Source organism: Vanellus vanellus, assembly GCF_965231255.1.
Source record: "Vanellus vanellus genome assembly, chromosome: 2".
Taxonomy (NCBI): domain Eukaryota; kingdom Metazoa; phylum Chordata; class Aves; order Charadriiformes; family Charadriidae; genus Vanellus; species Vanellus vanellus.
The window spans coordinates 103,891,344-103,898,657 of NC_138906.1; positions in this window are offsets into that span (position 1 = coordinate 103,891,344).

Here is a 7,314-nt window from a genome sequence, read left to right on the forward strand (position 1 = left end):
ACAGAAATGGAACAGAAGCAGAGATGATGGCAGGCAACCCCCGTCTCCATTGCTTGCACAGGTTTTGTTCTGAAAGGCCAGAAGAGAAGTGTGAGACTTGAGGGCCTTGCTAGGAGTCATTCCCTACATCATCCACTGTGACCTTTCTACACAGTATTATCCCATAATGTGCTGAACAGCCACAAAGTCACGGTGGTTTTCTGATAAGTGACCATCGGAGTGACCACTGAAATATGCAATTTCCAACTTACTATCCAAATTTGTAGTTAAAAAACTATTTATAAAATCTCTCCTTACCTTCAGTGCAGCCTTTTGTACAACCTTCTGCAGGACGAAGTACCTTCTCAAGCTGTTGACACACTTTCAAGAAGAAAAAGATACTATTGCTTCCCATGCCAAAAAATATTCATTACCATCTCTGAAGCAGGAATGAGATCACCTCATCTTCCAATCATTAAGCTGCTCCCTAGCTTTTCTAATCACTGATTTTAATGTGATTAAAAACAGATACCATGCATCTGGTAAGACATGTTGCATGTGACACAGAGAACTGTGTTTCGGCTGGACCTTGCTGCTGAGGGTATGATGCCATTTGTTGGTACGCAGCAGTGTTCAGCTGGGAGACGTTTCATGCTGATCCCAAGCGGCGACTTCCTCCAGAGCACTGGAATTCCAACTGGATGATTTTAAATGCAATTTATCTGCTCACAGCGTATGTACAAAACTATCCCCAAGGTCTCTCCAAACTGCCCTGTGGTTATGCCCCAAAATATATTTCATGCACCACATGTAGTTCAAATATGCCCGAAAGGAGTCGGAGACCAAGAAGTGAGTTCTGATTGAAATAATTCCTCGGGGGAATGTTTGTTGCTAAGAAGTGGCTGAATACCACAGAGATTAATAATCCCAGTACAAAATATTTTTCCATGCTCTTTCATTCCGCTCATTTATTTAGAACATATGCCAGGGAGCATTAATGTTTAAAAAAGCCTCCGCCCCCATCCATGTACAATGTTCTAGTTAGAAGGGCCCAAGGTTATACTAAGTGTACTCTTCTGACTGTGCAGTTAGGTACAATTACACCACTGACCTTCTTCCCTTCGTTCTTCCCCCAAGTGTCCTCTCTATCAAGAGTGCAAGCTCTTCCCCAAATGCCCTTAACAGAGGTGAGACGTACCTCACAACACTTCAGCTTTTATTCTTGACTCCCTTTATAGTCTGGGAAGGGGGAGAAGGGGGTTTCTGTGGTATAATTTACCTGGATTAGTTTACATAGCTGTATTAGGATGAGATGAACCCACCCTAGACGTGCCTCTTAGGCTTTAAAGCTTAGGTGACTGGCACAGGTATGGATGTGTGAATCTGGGAAGGGTGAATCCCGACATGTTGTGCAGATGGTTCGTGACTGCTTGTTTTGGGGAGCGGGCACCTGCACGTCTGCTGTGTGACGGTGTCATTTCTCTGCTAACGCAAAGGGGTAGTACAGGACAGTGTCCTGTGTTCTGGGTGTCTCAGCTGACACCGGTACCGAAAGGCACAGTGTTTCAAGGGCTGGTCTTACCAGTGTGGTGCCCCTCTTCCACTGCAGTTCCTACACAGCTCCTCCTGCCCCTTCCTTGGCTCAGCGAAAGGCAAACAGGACTGCAGTTCTGCTCGAGCATTAAGAAAGAGAAAACACATCGCAGATGATACCAATCCTGTAACAAAACAAAGCAAACTTTTCTGGCTCGTTGCTATTTCTATTCCTCCTTTGAGTATACATAACTACAGCAAGAGCAACTGTATAATTTGACCCTTTTTGAAAGTGAAAGGAAGGAAAAACTGAGGCATGGTTTCACTAAAACATGAAGATTCCAAATAAAATGAGACACTTTGTACAACTGTGCAGAGAAAGCAGCTCTTGCAATTACAATGACAATCCCTGAGTCAGATCCAGTACTTGGGTGATTGTTTTAATTAGGACTGACATATATTTGTTTCTAGATGTTTCAGCAAGTAGGGTAGAAGGGAGATCTTGGCAGAAAGTGTGTGTATCAGGAGGCACCTGATGCTATTGAGCCTGAAGCAAACCTCCCCCAAACTCTTCAGGATGTCATTGAAATACACAGATGTAATTATTTGAAGTTCCTTAAGGAATTGATGTCGCAGTAATTAGACAACTCATTACATCAAGAAATAAGGAAATAAGACTGACAGATAAAAATGAACACACTGATAATTTAGCAATATGCGAACAAACAGGATGATAAGAACCGGCTTTCTGAGAGGAGAAACACCTAAGAGAGAATCAGCAGACCCAGGCTCTCTTGTTAGTCCATCCAATGAAGAAAAAGAGGTCAAAATAGCAAACTGTTGCTGTCTAGCCCAGCCTTTCGTTCAGCAGCTTCCTCCCAGGCCTCGATCCTCTCCAGCCTCTTGTCAAACCCTGTTCATGGTACCTCGTCCCAAATGAAGGGTAACTTGTGAGACCTCTAGGACCGCACTTTGACATGTTCTCCCAGCCAAGTCGACAGAGTATTTCCTATGACTTCAGCTGTCTCTAAAACAGGGCTTCAAGTCATTCACACTGACACTGCCATGGAGTGCTCTAATTCTAATGTGGAGCTGACTCTCCCTCTCTTCAGTAACTTTTTTGAGCTCTGCGTATACTACTTGCTGGAACTTCTAGTCTACCATTTCAGACTTTCCCTCCAAAAATTGTCCTGGTTAATATTCTAATTTTCATTCTAATATCTGCTGTAAGTCAATTATTAAACAAATATTTTCCTCAGGGAAACCTTGGTGATAATAATGTAAGAGGCAGAGAGGTATTGTTTACAGGTCAGTAAATATTTTGAGAGTTATGGTGAAGCTAAACTTTAAGGCAAAGCATTCTTATTAGAGCAGGAAACTTTAACCATGTATACAGTGCAGCCAGATAGGCCTTTTTTTATAGCCACAGATGATGTGGTGCTGAACAAAAGTTTTGAACAATAAAAATAAATTACCAGCACATGCTACTTCTTTGCAATTTCTCTGCCCATTAAGAGAAGAAACCGTCTGAGTGAAATAATTTTTGTGTTCCTCTCAGGACTATATCTTTCCCTACTTTGTTGAGCCTCTGTGCAATTTATTTGAATTATCTTCAGATTCACTTTTGCAATACAATCCTCAGCTGCCCTTTTGAGTTTCCTATTGCATGGCAATACTCTTCATCTCTGCCCTTTCTGATCATAGACCTTCACTTTTTCTATCCTTTGCCTGTGAAGAGTTGTCACCAGTCTTGCTGAGGACTCTTGGCTCACTCTTCAGCTCTGCAGAGAGGGAAGATGCGAACAGGGCTGGGATAGTTCAGAGGCTTACGGTGCAGAGAGGTTTTGTGACCGGCCACTAACCTGAAGCCAAACTTACTTGATCAAAATTGATCAAAAGTAATTTCTGAAATCTTCTTGGCAGGCATACATGAACGGAAACTCAAGATAGCAAAGGTGGGTTTGGTTAAGTTTTTTGGGGTTTTGTTTGGTGGTGGTTTGTTTTGGTTGTTGTTTTTGGTTTTTTTTTTTTTTATTGTTGTTGTTTTCTTAATAGAGCATGTCCTGTGAAAGCTTTCTTGGAAATTTTTCAACAAACCACTGCCTCCCCACCAAAGCGCCTTAATTGAAGGAGGGGTGAGAATTTGTTATACTGATGTTCTTTTACTGCCTTTTGCTTTTCCCTACATGAGCCAGGTTCCAGTTTTCAGCAGTAAAATTGAAAAAAAAAAAAGACTCCCAACCCTAAGTACAGAGATGGGAAACTGTTTGGGAAACAAGCACAACCCCAAAGGACCGTAGTGACCAAGCTGTCCTGAGTGGCAACTGAACATGGCTCATCTCAAGGTGAGATGAGGTGCTGCGTGTTCTTCTGCTTGCCTTGCTGGCATCGTACCTGTGCTCTGTGCACAAGAGCATCTGCTCCTGTGCCTGACACAGGGAAGAGGTGGGAAACACATGCCAGAGGTGCCAGAGGCAGCAAGAAGTCCGTTGGAACTCTTTGGAAAAAGAAACGCTGATCACCAGCTAGGTGAAGACCCCTTGCTGTTCAGCAGCTGCGGTTTCTGAGTGGGATTTCAGGCTGAACCAGCCTCCGTGCTTTGACCTGAGCTCTCCCTCAGAGGTGCACTGGGGAGGGAGTGTGAGGGAGTTTGCACAGCTGCTGCCGGTCCTGTGAAGGCCTGACCCAGGAGCCAAAAAAATGGTCAATTAGAGGCTTGTCATGGACTCCAATGGGCTGCAAATGAGCTCCAGAGTGAATAAAGGGTTTCAGTTCCTGGAGCTGCTCATCTGGCACCTTTCAGCAGAAAGGGGCCAATTTTACAGTTTTAAGTAAATAAAGTTTAAAGTAAACAAAGCTGTTTTTCACCAAAACTCTGGATTCTTTGTATGTGAAAAAGTGGAAGCTGCTATTGCCTCAGAGGAAAACTGACAACTAAAAGGAGCAAAAGAAGAGGCTTGTGAATGAAAAAAGCTCTATGACACATTGCAACTCCCCTAAATCATGCAAGGCAGCCCCCTGCAGCAATACCTGAGCTAACTCCAAATCTGAGAAGCATTATAGCCCTGTCAGCATGGCACTCTGCCTGAGCCACATAGCCCGTACCTAATGTAGCTGTGCTGCTTCTAGGACACAAGCTAGTATCTGTACAGTACTGTGCTGTGCTGGTGTGACCAGCCCCTGCTCATTAACGCCCTACAGGTACCTAACTTCATGTCTTAGTGCATGCCAGCACACACACCTTTCCCAATTTGATGCCGTACTTCAAAATTTAAATCTGCGTGAAATCCATATACAGGCACTAGACTGACTGGAGAATTCAGCAAACAGGCATTTGAACAGCTATGCTGATGTTTTTTTTCTTTCTTGTGTACGGAAGAGAGATGGTGCACAAGTTTCATTTAGTCAGCCTAAATTCACCTTTTGGGTTACAGTCCCACCAAATACACAGCCTAGTTTGAAGACCCATATTCCTGCACTTGTACTGTACAGAGTAGAAAGACCTGATATCTGGATTTCTTTGGGACATTTCTCACATTCCCATTACAATTCCATTATAAGAAAGGTGCAAAAAGGAGCTACGATTAACCATTTGGAAGTCTGCAATGTTTTCACAAGGAGATAACAATTTCCCCTTGTTCACATTACAGTATGTTAAGTATTAAGTAAATAGTCTGGAAGGAGACTCTTTCGAAGATTTTCATCTTTTTCACATTTTTCACAACACCTATTGTTTTAAGGACTATTCCTAAATTGTTGCAATGGTGCAAGCTAAAGGGATTTCACATATAGTGACTTACTTTATTTCTGTTCTCTTCCCCTCACCCCGTTCATTCTCCCTTTTCTGGCCAGAAAACCTCAAACCCCAGAATTCCTCCAAAAACACAACTCCGGTAATAATCAGAATGTCGAATTTCTGACAAATGCCATCTGCTGATTTCTTTTTTTCTCCCCCAAAAGACAAGATTTTGGATACAGCTAGTAAGTACTTCAGCTTCTTCTACTTTGTGATACCAAAATAATCACCATGGCAACTCTTTAAGGGCAGCCTTCCAAACAGATTTATTGTGAATGCAAGAACTCAACAGCACTCCCTAGCAAGAAACAAGACGGCATCTATAGCAGGTTATTTTGCTACAATGCGTGAAATGATGACTAATAGACATCGGCATGTCTGTCTGAACTTTTTCAGTTATCCCTAATAGTTTAACTTGCCATATTTATAGGTGGTGGAGGATGCGAGGGGGGGAGGGAGGGAGAAGCAATCAGTATTAAGCTTACACAGCTTATGTTGTAATTGCCTTTCCTGAATACATTTTGTGCGGCCCCTGATGGCTGTAAGACAAGAATACCAGCGAAACAGCACAAATACTGGAACAATGATGCACTAGACTAGAAGGAGGTTGAATTTCTTTTGAGATAACTAATGAAGCTTTTGGCATATCCGTTTTCTCTTTTCCTTCCTTTCTTATTTCTTCTTTCTTGGCAAAACAGTGAAAGTAAAGGAGATTGCCAAAACTATTCTTTGCTATATTGGAAATGAGAAAAAAAAAAGAAAAAAATAAAGAAAAAAAAAAAGGTTTGTTTTGCATGGCTGTGAGGAAGATAGAACAGGACAAATGCTAAATTATTAATCCTAAACAGTCATGCTAGTATTTTCCAGGTAGCTCCTTTTTGGCTCAGGTGCTGGTTGGAGTTAGAAGATATAATTTGTACAGAAACCAGAATTTTGGAAACCAGCCAGCATTGCTGTGTTATGTAGTTGTGTAAGAGGTTATATATGGTTCTTGCTTTGCATTTGGCAAATGGTTCTCACTTAAACATTCATTTAGCATGATTACTTAAGTGAACCATATAAGGCTATTCCTTGGAGCTGCAAAATTAACTTGTTACAGTGATGCAGTATGCCAAAAGCTAATTTAGGCTCTACTTAGGAATTTATAGCATTTATTTACCATGCCATTCGAATAAGGCAACTTTGCTGACAACTCTTAGCTGGTCACAACTTTTATATCATGCTGCATCTCATCTAACACTCCCAAACATTTATTTTTCTGTTGTGTACTGTCACCCCATTCTTCTCAATGCAAAGTAAGAAGATAAGAAACCCTGTACAGAAGCAGAAGCACGCAGAAACCAGTGAAAAGTGTCCTTTTCTGTGTGAATGAGGGGAGGACTAGGAGTTTTGGAGAGTTTTGCCTTAACTGAATTGAGCGTTGAAAGAAATAAGAAGGATCTTTCCCACCATCACCTCTGATTTAAGACCAGAGACACAAAACAGGGACTGGTTCTCTCCTCTTTGTCAATTTAACGAAAAGTGAATGTTAAAAATATTGAAGGATCCCCTGCCTGCAGTGTCACGCCTGGAGATATCATCCTGAGGATGTTACTTAATGTAGACCTGCGTTCCACAGCAGGTACCCTTCCTTGGTGCAAAATACCCCACAGGTTTTGTTTGTGGGCTTCCCCAGCCTCCACTACATTGCAAATAGTTTATGAAGTGAAACATGAGGTAAAGCAGATATAAGTTCTGCGATAACCGGAAACTCGGGAGATTTCCTTGAAAGTCGGGAGTGCACGGAGGCAGGGAAAAGCACTGATGTCGCTTGCTTTTCAGTCAGCTCAAAAGCTGGCTCGCTGGCTTATGTTCAGTCAAATGAGCGCGTGCAAATCCAGGAGAGGTCCCTCCAGCCAGGTCACTGTACTCCTTATTTGTCTCAGAGTGACGGAGATCAAAATCTGGCCTGTCGTCTCTTTATACGTCTCCTTTTCTGTGCAACCATCCTTTGTGCAGAAAGCTCC